The 19,048-nt window shown below is 44.0% G+C and overlaps 1 protein-coding gene across 1 annotated transcript in view; it reads right to left on the bottom strand.

Annotated features, from left to right (window-relative positions):
* SND1 (staphylococcal nuclease and tudor domain containing 1) overlaps positions 1-19,048 on the bottom strand; it is a 1,352,488-nt gene that overhangs the window by 1,087,746 nt on the left and 245,694 nt on the right. The gene's annotated exons all lie outside the window — the stretch shown is intronic.

Here is a 19,048-nt window from a genome sequence, read left to right as displayed (position 1 = left end):
GTAGCGGCTAGCGTGCGCTATTCCACACGTTAAGGTCCTAGCGCGGCTTTGTAAAAGCAGCCCTGAGTTTCCCATGCCTGCACATCCATCTTGTAAATATTGTGATGAAAGAAGAATCTTCACCACTTAATATTAGGAAGAAGAATTCAGTGGCATACAGCTCAAGTTGCATTCAATGAAGAAAGAGACAGCACAAATGTGCATCATATTAAGATTAATATTGGTGACAGCGACGACCTTAGCGATCCAGGAGAGTTCCGAGTGCCCAGGTTCCAAGTTAAGTGTGGGCAGAGGTTCAGCTCTGCCAGGTAAATATGATGGCACTAACAGGAGGTTACCAAAACACAGGTGGCAGTGGGAGAGAGAAAAAAAAAAACCCGAGGCAAACCTTTGATGGAGAAGCAAAAGAGAATGTGAGTAAAAGTGACTGACCTTGTTCCAGATAAGGGAAAAGAAACAGGATACACAGAGATAAGCTTGAAAGGTTGGTCTGTATATGCTGCCATTATGTGAAAAGAAGAAAAGGAAGAGGCAGAAAATCTGAATAAAGACAGCGGTTCATGGTACTTCTATTTTAATTTGACAGCAGGTGGTTTGTCCCAATAGTGGATGTGGCAAAAAAAACAGGAAAAATCCTAAAGAGACTACCGTTTGCATGTGCTTAATACAACAGGGTTAATTTTAAAGACTGCAATTGAAGCACTACTTGGAATTGTAACTGTGTGTAGGAAAATATTTGCTTCCGTGGTTGCTTTGACTAAACGAAGGATCAAGTTATGAGCCCTGGATTGGAAATTGCAGGGAACGTGAAATATTAAAAATTTCAACTTTTTCTGAGGAATATGGTAAACACAAATTCACCATTTCAAACCAATCAGCCATGCCTGCAGATAAGTGTTAGAGAAAAACCACTGCAGCCAATACGACAAAGACCTCTTATGAATCAGATGGCAGACTAAACGTGCATAGTGGCAGGGTTTGCTGAGGGCCAAGTTAAGTAGACCTTTGGGAGAGCCACTTGGGAGTCATGTAAACAGAGCATAAACCAGATAATTGACTGTTGGCAGCATTCTAAGCCTCTTAAGATAATTAATTTCACTTTTCTTCATAGTTTTATAGTTTAAGTTTTGACGAAACGCTTATCCAAAAGCATTTAAAAATAGCTGGGAGACAAACATTTTTAAATTATTAGACATACATGAACTGATTATTTAGACATACACAAACTAAACAAACATACTTATGACTTGAAAACAATGGGAAAAGAGGGAAGAACTACAATTCTATAGAAAGAATACATAAAAGGAAAATACAATTGGATAAAGGAAAAAGTTAAAAATTGCTGGAGTAGATACGTGTGTAACTATCAGTTATAGGCATCTTTAAAGAGCAAGCACTTTAGGCTGCTTTTGAATACAGTGGTGCCTCGCATAACGGACGCCTCGCACAGCGAACGCTGCGCACAACGAACTTCAGGTCTTGCTTCCCACAACGAACTTCGTTTCACACAACGAAGTCGCCCGAGCTGCATCGCTTAACTGCCCTCTCTCCGCCTGGCTCCCTGTGCAGTGGCGCTACATATTTTAAACCCCCCCTGCCGCCGCTGCTGCATATTTTTAAGCCTCTGCCGCCACCGCATATTTTTATACCTCCCCCCGCCGCCACATATTTTTTTAAAAAAACCACCACTGCTGCAACTTTAATCTCACCCGCTCACTCGAACTGGTGGTCTAGCAAATTTCCCAGCCAGAAGCGCAGACAGAGATCAAGAGCAAGCCCTCTGTGCTACTGCCTGGGCCTGCGCTGATCTCTGAATGGCTGCAGTCAGCTCTCGCGGGACTCACAAGAACTAACTGCAGCCAGCTCTCGCGGGACTCACAAGAACTAACTGCAGCCATTCGGAGATCGGCATGGGCCCACACAGGCGTGCAGAGGAATTGCTCCTGATCTCTGCGCTTCTGGCCTGTACGCCACTGGCTGGGAAAGATGGGAGGAATTAAAAAAGGTACTGGGGAGTATGTGGGGGGTGATTATAATACACAGCAAGGATCAACAAAACCCCTGTCTCCCCTCCCCTTCACATATATCCCCTCTATATCATGCTAACAGAATACCACAGTCACACATAGCAGGAATAGGGTTAGGGTAGTGCAACTAGGGCAACTGTCCCCCCTGGTCAAAGAGAGCCGTAAGCCTCTGCCTGGACTTTGCAGTCCCCAGTTGTGTCTAACACCAGCTCTAACAAGATAAATTTATCTTTTTTTATGTCATCTTAGCATATTTTATGCTACAGAACGAATTATTTTTTTTAACATGTATTGTTATGGGAAAACGCGTTTCACATAACGAACTTTTCGCATAACAAACTTGCTCCTGGAACGAATTAAGTTCGTTGTGTGAGGCACCACTGTATATGCAAGTTTCGTTTGGTTCTAAGGTATAGAGGGAGAGAGTTCCAAATTAAAGGGGCGGTAACTGAAAAAAAATGAGGGTATTGACGAGTACCAATTATCTTTAAGGATGGGACATTAAGGGAATGCTGTGAGATTGATCTTAAGATTCTGGGAGATTCATAGGGGATCAGTAGTCTATCTATGAATGCCGGGGCATTAGTTTGCATAGTTTTAAAGGTCAAGAGGGCAATTTTATATATAATCCTATGTAGAACAGGCATCCAGTGGGTTTTTTGTAACAAAGGGGTGACGTGATCAAAATTTTTTGAACCTGAAATAATTTTGATAGCTGTGTTTTGTATAAGTTGAAGACGTTTTATATCTTTTAAGCATTTCCCTTTTAATAATGAGTTACAGTAATCTATTTTAGATATTACGAGAGAATGAGTTAACACGTTAAGAGAATTTACGTCAAGGAGGGGGACCAATAGATCTCAATGGTACATGTCTTTACTTCTGGCAATGAGTGTTGTGTCATCTACATAATGTAGGTTGTTTATATTTCGACCAGCAACTTTAAAACCAATGCTCTCCTTTCTAGATTCAAACAGTTTTTATTGATGCAAATATCATCAAATACAATAAATACAACATCAAAGGACATCAATAATGCATCAATTATTAATATACATAATAAAAGACAAATTCCAATATCAATAAACCCCCACTTTATCTATATGTGTTTGAACCTTTACCATCCCTCTCCACACCCACCCCTCCCCACCCAATAGTACTCTCTACCCAATGATACTCTCTTCATTTAACTAAATAAAAAGTCCAATTAAGAGATCCAACTTAAAATCGCACTACGGCCCTTAGGATGCAAATCTTGCAAATATGAATCCCAAATTTGTATAAATAACATCGTTCACTTTCTTATAATTCCAGCATCTCTAGCTTCCCAAATGGCCAACTGATGTAATTGGTTCCGCCAATGCCAAAACCTCGGAGGATCAGGGATCGTCCAGTAAGCACAGTTACTTACCGTAACAGGTGTTATCCAGGGACAGCAGGCAGATATTCTTGACTGATGGGTGACGGCACCGACGGAGCCCCGGTACGGACAATTTTAGAGTGATTGCACTCTAAGAACTTTTAGAAAGTTCTAGCTCGGCCGCACCGCGCACGCGCGAGTGCCTTCCCGCCCGACAGAGGCGCGCGGTCCCTCAGTTAGTATAAGCCAGCTAAGAAGCCAACCCGGGGAGGTGGGTGGGACGCAAGAATATCTGCCTGCTGTCCCTGGATAACACCTGTTACGGTAAGTAACTGTGCTTTATCCCAGGACAAGCAGGCAGCATATTCTTGACTGATGGGTGACCTCTAAGCTAACAAAAAGAGGGATGGAGGGAAGGTTGGCCATTAGGAAAACAAATTTTGCAAAACAGATTGGCCGAAATGTCCATCCCGTCTGGAGAAAGCATCCAGACAATAATGAGATGTAAAAGTATGGACTGAGGACCACGTAGCAGCCTTGCAGATTTCCTCAATAGGAGTGGAACGGAGGAAAGCTACAGATGCTGCCATTGCTCTGACTCTATGGGCCGTGACAGAACCTTCCAGTGTCAGTCCGGTCTGAGCATAACAGAATGAAATGCACGCTGCCAGCCAATTAGACAACGTACGTTTAGAAACAGGGCGTCCCAATTTATTCGGATCAAAGGACAGAAAAAGCTGGGGAACTGATCTGTGGGGTTTCGTACGCTCCAGATAGTAAGCAAGAGCCCTTTTACAATCCAAAGTATGCAGAGCTTGTTCCCCAGAATGAGAATGAGGTTTTGGAAAGAAAACCGGTAGAACAATGGATTGGTTGAGATGAAATTCAGAAACAACCTTGGGGAGAAACTTTGGATGTGTACGCAGAACCACCTTGTCATGGTGAAAAACCGTAAAAGGTGGATCTGCAACCAGTGCATGAAGCTCACTGACTCTCCTGGCAGAGGTAAGAGCAATAAGGAAAAGTACTTTCCAAGTGAGAAACTTGAAAGGAGAAGTAGCTAAAGGTTCAAATGGAGGTGTCATTAAAGCTGAAAGAACCACATTGAGATCCCAGATAACCGGAGGGGCTTTAAGAGGTGGTTTAACATTGAAAAGCCCACGCATGAACCTGGACACCAGGGGATGAGCTGAAAGAAGTTTTCCATGGACTGGCTCATGAAAAGCTGCAATGGCACTGAGGTGGACCCTGATGGAAGAGGACTTCAGGCCAGAGTTAGACAAAGAAAGAAGATAATCTAACAACGTCTCCACTGCCAGGGAGGTGGGATCAAGATGATGAAGAAGACACCAGGAAGAAAATCTCGTCCACTTTTGATGGTAACATTGTAGAGTGGCTGGTTTCCTGGAGGCATCCAGAATGGAACGAACGGGCTGAGACAAAAGAGTATCAGTCGCGTTCAGCCCGAGAGATACCAAGCCGTCAGGTGTAGAGACTGGAGGTTGGGATGCAGAAGGGTTCCCTGCTGTTGCGTAAGCAGAGAAGGAAACAGAGGAAGAAGAAAAGGTTCCCTGGAACTGAGTTGAAGTAGAAGGGAGAACCAATGTTGCCTGGGCCACCTCGGAGCAATCAGAATCATGGTGGCTCGTTCCCTCTTGAGCTTGAACAAGGTTCTCAACATGAGAGGCAGAGGAGGGAAGGCGTACAGGAACAGATTCGACCAGTCGAGGAGAAAAGCATCTGCTGTTAGACGGTGCGGAGAGTAAAGTCTGGAGCAGAATAGGGGCAGCTGATGATTGTGAGGAGCTGCAAAGAGGTCTATCTGAGGAGTGCCCCATTGATCGAAGATAGACTGCAGAGTTACGGGATCGAGTGTCCACTCGTGAGGTTGGAGAATTCTGCTGAGTTTGTCCGCTAAAGAATTCTGAGCCCCCTGAATGTAAATAGCTTTGAGGAAGAGATGATGATCTATGGCCCAAGTCCAGATCTTCTGGGCTTCCTGGCATAAAAGGCGAGAGCCTGTCCCACCCTGTTTGTTGATGTAGTACATCGCAACCTGATTGTCTGTGCACAACAGAAGGACCTGAGGAAAGAGAAGGTGTTGGAAGGCCTTGAGGGCGTAAAACATCGCTCTGAGTTCCAGGAAATTGATTTGATGCTTCCTTTCCTGGGCTGACCAAAGACCTTGAGTCTGGAACTCGTTCAAGTGAGCTCCCCATGCGTACAGAGAGGCGTCGGTGGTGATGACTAGTTGATGAGGAGGCTGATGGAACAGAAGACCTCTGGATAGATTTGAGGATACCAACCACCATTGAAGAGACTGACGAAGAGATGATGTCACAGATATGTGTCGTGAGCAAAGATCCGACGCTTGGGACCACTGGGTAGCAAGGGTCCATTGAGGAGTGCGCAGGTGAAGACGGGCATGAGGTGTGACATGAACTGTGGATGCCATGTGCCCCAAGAGTACCATCATTTGTCTTGCTGAGATGGACGGCAGTGGAAGCACCTTGTGACATAGAGACTGAAGAGTCTGGAGACGATTGGATGGTAGGAAAGCTCTCATTAGGAGTGTATCCAGGATCGCTCCAATGAATTGCAGTCTCTGAGTGGGAATGATATGAGATTTGGGTAGATTGATCTCGAATCCCAGAAGATGTAGAAACTGGATGGTTTGGTTGGTGGCCAGAAGGACTGCTTGAGCGGATGTGTCTTTGATCAACCAGTCGTCCAGGTAAGGAAATACATGCAGGTGGTGAGAGCGTAGAAATGCCGCTACCACAATGAGACATTTGGTGAATACCCTTGGAGATGAGGCAAGACCGAAGGGCAGCACCTTGTACTGGTAATGACAATGATTGATCATGAATCGGAGATATGGTCTTGAGGTTACATTGATCGGTATGTGAGTGTAAGCCTCTTTGAGATCGAGGGAGCATAGCCAGTCGTTTTGATTTAGAAGGGGATAAAGGATGGCTAAAGAAAGCATCTTGAATTTTTCTTTTACTAGATGAATGTTGAGATCGCGAAGATCTAGGATGGGTCTGAGATCTCCTGTCTTTTTGGGAACTAGAAAGTAACGGGAGTAGAATCCCTGCCCCTTTTGATCTAGAGGAACTTCCTCTATAGCGTTCAGAAGGAGGAGGGATTGGACCTCCTGAATAAGGAGGGCCGATTGAGGACTGTTCAAAGCAGACTCTTTTGGCAGGCTTTGAGGTGGAAGAGTCTGAAAGTTGAGAGAGTAGCCGTGGCGGATGATGTTGAGGACCCATTGGTCCGATGTGATTACTTCCCACCGGCTGAGGAACAGAGAAAGTCGACCTCCTATAGGCTGAGGCAGGAGAGCAGAAATAGGGATACTGGCTATACTGTGGAGAATGAAGTCAAAAGGGCTGTGACTTTTGCTGAGGAGGTTGTTTTACAGCTTGTTGCTGCTGCTGTTGTCTGGGAGGCTGACGTTGTTGTTGCCTCTGACGCCTAGGTTGCTGAGCAGTGGTAGGCAATGGACGAGCTGTGAAGCGGCGTTGATAGGCCGATTGCTGCCTATATGGTCTTGGCGGAGGAGGCTTCTTTTTATTCTTGAGCAGGGTATCCCAGCGCGTCTCATGAGCAGAGAGCTTTTGTGTGGTTGAGTCCATGGAATCCCCAAAGAGCTCATCCCCTAGGCATGGGGCATTGGCTAACCGATCTTGATGGTTAACATCAAGCTCGGATACCCGAAGCCAGGCCAAACGACGCATAGCTACTGACATTGCTGTCGCTCTGGATGTTAGTTCAAAGGTGTCATATATGGATCTAACCATAAACTTACGTAATTGTAGAAGAGACGACAAGCATGTGTGAAAAGCAGGATGCTTTCGTGAAGGAAGATATTTTTCGAAAGAAGCCATGGTGGTAAGGAGATGCTTTAAATAAAAAGAAAAATGAAAAGCATAATTACCAGCCCTATTTGCCAACATAGCATTTTGGTAGAGCCTCTTACCAAATTTATCCATGGCCCTTCCTTCTCTGCCAGGAGGGACAGATGCATATACACTGGCTCCTGAAGTCTTTTTAAGGGTGGATTCGACAAATAAGGATTCATGTGGAAGTTGAGGTTTGTCGAACCCAGGAATGGGAATTACCTTATATAGAGAATCCAGTTTACGTGGGGCCCCTGGGACAGTTAAAGGAGTCTCTAAATTCTTATAGAAAGTTTCCCTCAAGATGTCATGAAGGGGGAGTTTCAAGAATTCCTTTGGAGGCTGATCAAAATCAAGGGCATCCAAAAAAGCTTTAGACTTTTTGGATTCAGCCTCCAAAGGAATGGACAAGGACTCACACATCTCTTTCAAAAAACTAGAGAAAGAGGAAGTGGCCTGTTTGGAGGATGGGTCAGGGACAGCCGAATCCTCCTTCTCTGAGGAACATTCGCCTTCAGAAAGAAAGGGTTCCTCTGAGTCTCCCCACAGATCAGGGTCTCTGACATGGGAAGAATGGTCCCGAGACTCAGGTGTCGACGTTTGCATGTGTCGGGTTTTGCGCACCGACTTACCCGACCTCATCGATACCGAGTCAGGAGAAGTTATCGGTCGCACCGGTGCCGAAGTCTGCACCGATTGATGGTGAGCTCTCGGCTCCGGTGCAAGGACTGGCATCGATACCGATGAGGTTAGGTGAAGCGGTACCGAGACAGTGGAAGCAGGCAACACGGGTTCCACAACCGGTATCGATACGGGTTGATCCACAACCGGTACCGGTGGCTCGGTGCGGACTGGCACCGGAAGGTTTGGTGTCATGATAGCAGGAAGGAGTCGTTCTAATTGCTCCTTAAGCTGCACCTGAAGGATGGCCGTAATGCGGTCATCGAGGGATGGCACCGGTACCGCTTTTTTCTTCTGCGGTACCTGCGGTGCCGCTCGACGCCCCGGAGATGAGGAGCCCGATGTCGAGGGACTCACCTCTATAGGGGCGGAGCGCTTCCGCTGGCGTCTTACAGGCGGCAGGATTGGACTCACTGCACTCGAGGCCGGAAGACGTTCCAGCGGGGAAGGCTTCTTAGCCGGCTTACCTGACTGTTGAGATGCCGGTGTGGAATCACGCGGCGTCGAAGACGAGGGTGCCGACTGAATCGGTGCCGAAGCCGGAGTCGAAGGAACGGGGTCGGACATCTCGGCACCGAACAACAATCGCTGCTGAATTTGGCGATTTTTTAATGTCCGTTTTTTTAAAGTAGCACAGCGGGTGCAAGAAGAGGCCTGATGCTCAGGACCCAAACACTGTAAACACCAGTTGTGTGGGTCCGTGAGAGATATAGGCCTAGCACACCGCTGGCACTTTTTAAAACCCGGTTGAGGGGGCATGAAAGTAAAAACGGCTTCCGCCAAATCGAAGGCCGAGGCTTCGATGGTGGCAGAAGGCCCCGCCGGGGAAAACCGAAAACTGAAGAAAAAAATGAAAGTTTTTTTTTTTTTTTTTTTTAAACAAAATGGAAAGAAAGAAAAAAGGCAATGTAAGCCAAAAAGTTTACGCGAGCGGGAAGGCAAGTTAAGAAAATTTCAACAGCCGTTGAAAACGCGTCTTCTTAGCTCCGCGGAAACTAAGAAACTGAGGGACCGCGCGCCTCTGTCGGGCGGGAAGGCACTCGCGGGTGCGCGGTGCGGCCGAGCTAGAACTTTCTAAAAGTTCTTAGAGTGCAATCACTCTAAAATTGTCCGTACCGGGGCTCCGTCGGTGCCGTCACCCATCAGTCAAGAATATGCTGCCTGCTTGTCCTGGGATAATTGTAATAAACATTTTCTAGCCAAGAGACTCATTTTCCTACACAACGCCCTATTTCCTTTAGGTAAATAGCCAAGAGTTTCTGGCAAATCCAAAATAAAGAAAGAAGGAGAACAGTGCAATGATCTTCCAATTATTTTTGACATATAATTTATTATTCGCTTCCAAAAATGCTGAATTATGGGGCAAAACCAAAATGCATGGCCTAATGTATGACTCTCCCTCTCACACAAAGGACACAAAGGAGTAGGAAGACCACTATAAAACAATTGTGTTCGTGTGTAATAGGCACGTAATGTAACCCTATAATACATTTCTCTTAACCATGAACATGATGTCACCCCAAGTGTCATTCTTAAATTATGGGCAACATCCCAATGTCTCAAATTAAGCTGTAATTCTTTCTCCCATTTATCCCGAATTTTCTGATAGTCCTTGTCTGGTTGTAATTTTTGCAAAATAGAATGAATATAAGACACCGAAAGAGACATCCCCTCCTTTTGAGCAAAGAACTCTCTCAATCTAGCACCTAAATGCATACTCAACTGTACTCTGGCAAAGGGATCTCACATAATGTTCCACTTGTATACATGCAAATTGCGCTCCCCAAGTTTCTCCCACCTTAGCCAACAATTCAGTACGAGTCAATAGTTCCCCCTCAATTCCCAGTATATGTTCCAATCTTAAAATTCCTCTTGCTCCCCATAATCTATACTCCCTAGAGTTTCTACCCGGAAGAAAAGCCGGATTACCCTGCAAAGGCAAGAGATCAGTAACCATTGGATTTCCTCCCAATAATTGCACAAACCAACGCCATACCGTCTGTAAAGTATTAAATACAACACATGAATGAATAAGAGATGGTAACGCATTTCACGCATTTGCTTTTTTGAAAATAGTTTCACCGTAAAGATTAAAACAAATATAGTGACAAAATGCATTCTTGCTTTATGCCATGTTTTATTGAGAACCAATCAGTGTTACCATATTCTGTTCTCACTGCAACTTCTAAATTTTCATAGAGGCTCTTTATCAGCTGAATTATATGCTTTGGTATTCCCATTTGAACTAGAGTTCTCCATAGTTTATCGTGATCACACAGTCAAAAGCTTTACTATAATCAATGCAGGCTTTGATATCCTTTATTCTTCTCCAATATCCATCTAACGTTAGCAATGTCATCTCTAGCTCCTTAACCTTTCCTGAAACCACCCTGAACTTCAGGTAGTTCTTGTATGATTATATCCTTTGTTGTATTATTTTCAGCAATATTTTATTGGCGTGAAAAAGTAGCACAATCTTTTGCATCGCCTTTTCTCGAGTGAGAGCCAAGATAGCACCTTCTAAGTCTTTAATTAATTCAATTGGAATACCATCGATATCAGGTGGCTTGTTTGAAAAAGCTTCATTTGCTACTTTAACCTCTTAAAATATCTAGCTCTTCTTCAGCGTCGGCATCCATTTCAATTTCTCACATTACTTTCCTTGCATAAATTTTCTTTATATTTTTTTCTCTCTCTTTTTAATGCTTTCTGGATCGTTCAATATCATTCCATTGGCGTCTAAGCATTCCCAATCAAGGTTGGAATGTCTGCCTCAATCTCTTAATATCCTGATAAGCTAATCTGGTTTTGCCATATACATATGCATGCTCAGATTCAATTTATTGCTGCAGCTCATAGCTTGTTATCTGTTATGTGAGGACAAGTGTGAGAAACTGGAAACACTAGATGAGAAAAGATTTCCTTGATGAGACCTAACAGGATAAAGCCAAGATAGAGAGGTGAATCTTTCAGAAAAGCACAAAAAAAAGATAAATGCAACCAAACAGGAGAAATTCATTGAAAAAATTGTATCATGCAGCAAAGTGGCATATAAAAGCAGTTCAATATATTGACAGAATAGTAAATAGCATAGCAGGCCCACTTGCTCTTTTCAATTCAGTTAAGCCAGTTGTAAAAAAAATAAATACCATATTATAAATCCAAGTCCAACAAGCATTTAAAGAAAATAAATCAAAGACCCACTAGGAGACATTATGCTTTAGTCAATTTACTATTTTAAATAAGGGCTTCAAAATTAGAAGCATTCCTCGACTTATCAGAAATTCTACAACCGTGCCAATACTTAAACACTATATATTGAACAATATCAATTAAAAATAAACATTCCTACGCTGTCAGTGTTATACAGTCAAAGTTTATTGGAAAAGATATATACACACACCATCCTTTGCAATACCATCAAGGTGATTTTTACATTCAGGTACTCTACAGCAACCCTGTCCTGGAGGACCACCAGGCCAATCGGGTTTTCAGGATAGCCCTAATGAATATGCATGGAGCAGATTTGCATGCCTCTCACTTCCATTATATGCAAATCTCTCTCATGCATATTCATTAGGGCTAGCCTGAAAACCCAATTGTCCTGGTGGTCCTCCAGGACAGGGTTGGGAACCACTGCTCTAAAGTATCTGTCCTGGGGCAATGGAAGATTAAGTGACTTGCCCAGGGTCAGAGGGATGGACACGGGGACTGAACCTGCAACCTCAGGGTGCTGAGGCAGCGGTTCTAACCACTACCACTCCTCCAGTATCTTATCACTTTGGGAGCTGCCAGGAATTAGAATATTGCTCCTGTTTGTTTGCTGAATGTAGTTAACTTTTAGAGGCCAGAAGTCAAATTAAAAACTGCCCCTGCTTCTCTAGCCCCTACCCACTGAAAGAGAAATCTCAGTAGTACCTACCTGTGACTGCCTAACTTCTCTGTAAGCTCAATGAACTTTGATATGAGAGTGTGGCGCAGTGGTTGGAGCTATAGCCTCAGCACCCTGGGGTTGTGGGGTACTCCACGCTGCTCCTTATTACCCTGGGCAAATCACTTAATCCTCCACTGTTCCAGGTACGTTAGATAGATTGTGAGCCCACCATGACAGATTGGAAGAATGCTTGAGTAACTTATTGTAAAACCGCTTACATAACCTTGATAGGCGGTATATAAAAACCTAATAAACTTGAAACTTGGTATGCAGAATTCCAACAGGTGCTGAGAGGCTACAGACTAGTGGCGTAGTCATGGAGGGCGGGGGCCTTGGGGATCTGGGCACCCCACTTTGGTCTCAGGCTCCCTCCAGAACTGCAGCACTTCCTCACCTTTGCGATACTGGGAGTTAAAAAGGTTAAGTCTAGGGCGTATCAAAGAACTGCACGATTCCAAAATCTGACTGTATGGAGATGGACCTGGTGAAGGAAAGTTGAGTGGAGATGGGTGGAAAAAGGAGACGATGTTGATGGGAGAATCATTTCATGAAGATCTGTTCGAGGCATTGCTTTTGTATGAATATGCAGGATCCGCTTTCTCGGATCATTGTTTGATATATTTATTTTCAATAGATAGATTTTGCATAAAAAAAGGGTTGGATAAATTCCTGTAAGTCCATAAATTGTTATTAAGGTAGACCTGAGGAAAGCTACTGCTTATACTATAACTAGGATGGAATCTTGCTATTTTGGGGATCCTGCCCAAGTACTTGTGGCCCGGATTGCTCAGTTTGAAACAGGATACTGGATAGATGGATCTCACCCGATAGGTAAATTTCTATATTTTTAATATCAATACCTAGTGGCTGTATTTAGGGCTTAAGAATGCATCTCCCTATGCACTGTACCATGCCTGCAATGTAATCGATTGAGCTGGGAGAAAAAGATACAAAACAGGGAAGAACTAATCCTTGGATAGCTGAAAAAAAAAAATAATAATTAATTTCTTTGTAGCTGACCAGAGGCCCACTTCAACTGAGCATAAAGCCCAAAGAAAAAGAGATACCCTGATTGGGTGACAAATAAATAAGACACAGAGATATGGGGACCTAGATTTATGTTAACATTAAAATATATCTGGTATTGGGGGACAATGTTATACGTGATGCGTAATTTCAGACAAACCCCGCAACAGGCTACCCACACTAAAGTAATTAATTTTCAACTAACAGCCCCTAAAATGATGATTTTCTCAAAAGCACTATATGCTAATCTGCAATTAGGAATGATCATGCCAGTAAAAAGGTGAAGATGAGTAATTTTATGGAAGCTTGTCATTTTAAATCAGGAAACATTTCCTCCATCTCTCTAGGGACTGCTCTGATTAACCCAAAGAATGTTTTTTTTTCATTGCTTTAACTGAGATTAATTTGAAGGGGAGGGGGAGAAAGGGTTGATGAAAAATTCAGCATTTCTTAAAAGGAAAGTGGGAAAGATTAGCTATATCATCAAAAGTGAACAGAGGCAAAGAAAGCACGCATATTCTCAAGGTTTCCCCAAATACAAACCATGCCTGGGGAATAGCTTCATACTTAACCTTGACTTAAACATGTTTTGGCTTCTGAAACTGTCATTAGGGAATGGGGACTTGTATACCTCCTTTTTGTGGCTTTGGCATTCAAAGTGGTGGGCACTGGAGGATTAAGTGACTTGCCCAGGGTCACAAGGAGCAGCACTGGGATTTGATCTCGCAACCTCCTGGGTGCAAAGGCAGCAGCTCTACCAGTGCAACACACCTTCAGTGTCCCAGTATGGCAATTCTTAAATTCTTTTTTATTTTTTTATTTTTTTTTTTTTTTGTGACATCACTGATGAGGCTGGCTCATAGGCATTGGTGAACTGAGGTATTATGACATCACAATCTCAGCTCTGGAATATCGCTATTCTTTGGATTTCTGCCAGGTTCTTGGAACCTGGGTTGGCCACCGTTGGAAACTGGGCTTAATGGAAGGGAAAGGGCATGGGGTCTTGTATACTACATTTTTGTGGCTTTAGTATTCAAAGCGGTGGGCACTAGAGGATTAACTGACTTGCCCAGGGGAAGATTTAAAAACTGTAGCATTTGCAAGACTTAAAACAGCTTTTGTTCATTATCTCCTAATGGAGGTAATCAGACTATCCAGTCACCAGTTTGGCACTAATTTACCCAATAATCTGCAGGCAAGTCATAGACTGAACTGACCACACTAACTATTCTGTGATGGGATGGTATTTGCAAAGGAGACTTGAACTGCTGCTTTCAACATTTGCTGCGTCTTCACCGATAAAACAGAAGGTTTTGGTTTCCAGTGCTATCAATCCAGTGCTTTTCACAGCTACTAAATTCAGTACATTTAAAAAAAAATGTATACTCCATCATGGACATCTGGGAAACACAGAGGAGAGGAAACAGATTAGGAGGGAGGTGGGAACCACATAATTAAAATCTCAGCAGAGGTGAGTTGGGTCAAGCAGGTTTCAAGCCAATCTCAGAAGCAGGAGAGGGAAAGGCTCAGCAGGAAAAGCCAGGAGGGAACACGGTCCTGGCTAATCAGAGGAGAGCAGTCTCTGTTGAGAAAGCAAAAAGTGAAGAGCACCTGACCAGAAAATTTGCAAGCATCATAAGAAACTGAACTGTATTGCTGTTTTCCTGTACGAGTCTTAGGCCAAACCCGTAAGACCCTGATTGGTCCAGGTGCCTGAGGCCACTCCTATGGGAAGGGGAATGCCCACCATTTTGAAGAGTCAAGCCTGCTGTCAGGAGGGAGTGGGCATCCCTCCTGCTGCTCTTTAATTTAAAAGTGGGGGTATTGGGTGTTTGCAGGGGGGGGTCTGACGGCAAGAGGAAGTAAGCATCTCTCCTGCTGCTGGTTTAATTTAAAGATGGAGGGGTTTCCCTCCTACCGATTTTTTTTTTTTAAAGTTTCGAGGGTGTGGGCCATCATAGGGGGGAGGGGGGTGACCCAGTATGAGTTTTTAAAATTTTTCAATGGGGACAGATATTGTGCGTGACAAGTACAATATCTTTTTTTTTTTTTTTTTTTTTTTAAATAGGAATAAAGCTGTTCAGCACTTTATTTTATTAATTTTTTTACAAGCTACCAGCATCTCCTGACTAGAGAATGAAATGGGGACAAATTTTTCCCCATCCCCACAGGAATTCATTTTCCCGTACCACCCTTGCGAGTTCTTTTCCTGCTTCTGTCCCATTCCTGCAAGCTCTGTCCTCATCTGCGCAAGCCTTAAACGCTTTAAAATCATAAGTGTTTGAGGCTTGTGCTGTTAAGGCAGAGCTTACAGGAATGAGGCGGTGGCAGGGACAGCGGCAAAACTCACAGGAATGGGACGAGGAAATTGAGCTCCTGAGGGGACGGGGAAAAATTTGTTCCCGTGTCATTCTCTACTAACATACATAGTAACATAGTAGATGACGGCAGATAAAGACCCGAATGGTCCATCCAGTCTGCCCAACCTGATTCAATTTAAATTTTTTAATTTTTTCTTCTTAGCTATTTCTGGGCAAGAATCCAAAGCTTTACCCTGTACTGTGCTTGGGTTCCAACTGCCGAAATCTCTGTTAAGACTTACTCCAGCCCATCTACACCCTCCCAGCCATTGAAGCCCTCCCCAGCCCATCCTCCACCAAATGGCCATATACAGACACAGACCGTGTAAGTCTGCCCAGTACTGGCCTTAGTTCAATTTTTAATCTTATTTTCTGATTCTAGATCCTCTGTGTTCATCCCACGCTTCTTTGAACTCAGTCACCGTTTTACTCTCCACCACCTCTCTCGGGAGCGCATTCCAGGCATCCACCACCCTCTCCGTAAAGTAGAATTTCCTAACATTGCCCCTGAATCTACCACCCCTCAACCTCAAATTATGTCCTCTGGTTTTACCATTTTCCTTTCTCTGAAAAAGATTTTGTTCTACGTTAATACCCTTCAAGTATTTGAACGTTTGAATCATATCTCCCCTGTCTCTCCTTTCCTCTAGGGTATACATATTCAGGGCTTCCAGTCTCTCCTCATATGTCTTCTGGCGCAAGCCTCCTATAATTTTCGTCGCCCTCCTCTGGACCGCTTCAAGTCTTCTTACGTTCTTCTTTGGTCTCCAAAACTGAACACAATACTCCAAGTGGGGCCTTACCAATGACCTGTACAGGGGCATCAACACCTTCTTCCTTCTACTGACTACGCCTCTCTTTATACAGCCCAGCATCCTTCTGGCAGCAGCCACTGCCTTGTCACACTGTTTTTTCACCTTTAGATCTTCGGACACTATCCCTCTCCCCGTCCATGCATATCAGCTTCTCTCCTCCCAGCATATATGGTTCCTTCCTATTATTAATCCCCAAATGCATTACTCTGCATTTCTTTGCATTGAATTTTAGTTGCCAGGTATTAGACCATTCCTCTAACTTTTGCAGATCCTTTTTCATATTTTCCACTCCCTCTTCGGTGTCTACTCTGTTACAAATCTTGATATCATCTGCAAAAAGGCTCACTTTTCCTTCTATCCCTTCAGCAATGTCACTCACAAACATATTGAACAGGATTGGCCCCAGCACAGATCCCTGAGGGACTCCACTACTCACCTTTCCTTCCTTTGAGCGACTTCCATTAACCACCACCCTCTGGCGTCTGTCCAACAGCCAGTTTCTGACCCAGTTCACCCACTTTGGGTCCTAACTTCAGCCCTTCAAGTTTGTTCAACAGCCTCCTATGAGGAACTGTATCAAAGGCTTTGCTGAAATCCTCTCCGAGATTTTGGAGCACTAAAAAGTGGTACTTCATTTTGGGCATCATGTGGGCATCGATCAGAGTGCTGATGAGCCGTTTTTGTCACCATTTACAAAATTGTTCCCACTGTACTCTTTTGTGATTGAGCAGTATGAGTGAAACCTACATGTGCTTTCTGTGCTGAAGCAGTATTTAGGAAGTTTATCCTGCTGCTGCCTGTGCTGTACCTTATCTGTGGTACAGCAAAGTGAGAACATAATAGCCTTACTGGGTCTGCTCATTCTCACGGTGGCCAATCCAGGTCACCAGTACCTGGCCAAAACCCAAAGATTAGCAACATTCCATATAGATTCCCAAAGAATTGCAAAATTCCGGAATCCCAAAGAGTAGCAACATTCCACGCTACCGATCCAGGGCAATCAGTGGCTTCCCCATGTCTCTCTCAATAACACACTATGGACTTTTCCTCCAGGAATTTGTCCAAACCTTTCTTAAAACCAGCTACACTATCCGCTTTTACCACAAACTCTGGCAACGCATTCCAGAGCTTAACTATTCTCTGAGCGAGGGCAGCAGGAGCTCCTGTAACCCTTGTACATGTCCTCTATATACACACAGGCAACACCAGTTTCCAATATTGACATTTCACTAGCCCTAGAATCAATTCAGTGGAATAAAAGTATGTTATCATTCACTGCAGTTGCTGTGAATAGGATGCTAATGAGTGATCCTGAAGCATCACGGCCTACGAAAGGAGCAAGGCCACCACAGCTGCAGGTTTCCAAAGTAAAGAAGCAGTTAGTATGCTGTAGGCAGACTATTAATAGGACCTGAAGTTGAGCCCTTGTACTGGGTGCATGTAAATGTGAAGGTCTGAAACGGCTTCCAGTCTGTAAATATCAAAGAGACACTCCATGAGGTTCCTTTGCTGTCTGCCTAATGACTACATAGAAGGTAGCTTCCTCTCAGCTCTGCCTTGGGCCCTTGCAACTCAGTTAGCTATTAACCAGCAAGATGCAGACTCAACCGATAGGAATTATTTCTTCTGATATAAGCAGGCTTATTCATCTTAATGAACCATTTAAGCATCAGCCTTACCGGTCCAAAGCATACAACTGTGTACTCTTATCTGAAACGAGCTCCTAAACAGCAGATGAAAAGTGCAGAATAAGTGCTACAGGTAGGACCTGAAAAGTAGATGCATCTAATTTTCTCACGCAAACTGAGTTGTCAGTTTCAATTCAAAGAGCTGTTTCTTCTTTTTTACTTCTCTGCTTTATTTCAATTCCATCTAAGCCTGCTTCATCACTCCCTCCTGCCTAAAATACATTCCAATGCTGAAGCAGCTTTCATTGCCGAATCCCATCTACTGTACAACAGCATAACCTTCAGGTGAGAATCAGGCTGTCTATGAAGAGAATCATATTCTTATGGCCTATCACAGTATATCGCAAACTGTGTGCCGTGGCACACCAGTGGGCCTCCTGAGATTTCAGGTATGTCACGGTACACTGGGGAAGAGGAGAGATGCCAGCCCCAGCAGACTGTCTACAGGATGTGCCTCTCGTGAAGAGAAGCACATCCTATAAGCAATCTCCCGACAACAGCTCCTCTTTTCACTGCCGGCCCTTCTCTCCTCTGCCAGCGCACTTCCGGGTGTCTCGAGCCGGACACACTAGGTTTAGTGTTCCCTAGCTCGAAAAAGTTTGCAAGACACTGGCCTATCATCAAGGACTGGTCCTAGGATGGCTGGGTTAGAGCAGCAGGTTTTCAGGATATTCACAATGAATATGCATGAAAGAAATTTTCATACAATGGAGGCAGTGTATGCATATTCATTGTGGATATTCTGAAAACCTGACTGGCAAGGGGGTACTCCAGGACTGACTTGAGAAACACTGGGTTAGAGGATCAGAAAGTGAAGTCTAATTAAGAAAAAGCTCTTGCACACATGAATGAAAGTCTATAGTGGCTTGGTTTAAGAACCCCTGTCTAAAGCTGGGGTATAGGGGAGACTGAGGTTAAAGGCTGCAAACTTTGCTGTGCAGGAAGTGGAGCTATAAGAAAAAAAATCTTGTGGTAATACAATACATTTGAAAAGTACATGTCTACAAATGAGAAAAAACTGATGACTTTAGCAAGCCCGATAAATGCTCCATGAGAAAGGAAGGGGCAAGATAGAGTTGGGTGTGAATGCTCTGCTCTGAGCTCCAGCAGAAACCTCAGGTGGTTTGAGTTGGGACACCTTTCTCCTGTTACGATGGGGGGAAAAAGAGGAAAGGTGCTACGACTATTGTTTCAGTTTTGGGCTACCTTTCTGCCCCAAAACAGCTCACCTTGGAGGCTTGTCAGGCTCAGGCAG

The sequence above is a fragment of the Geotrypetes seraphini genome, chromosome 9, assembly GCF_902459505.1.
Source record: "Geotrypetes seraphini chromosome 9, aGeoSer1.1, whole genome shotgun sequence".
Lineage (NCBI taxonomy): Eukaryota > Metazoa > Chordata > Amphibia > Gymnophiona > Dermophiidae > Geotrypetes > Geotrypetes seraphini.
Note: the sequence above shows the minus strand (reverse complement) of the source record. Positions and strands in the feature narration are given on the sequence as shown.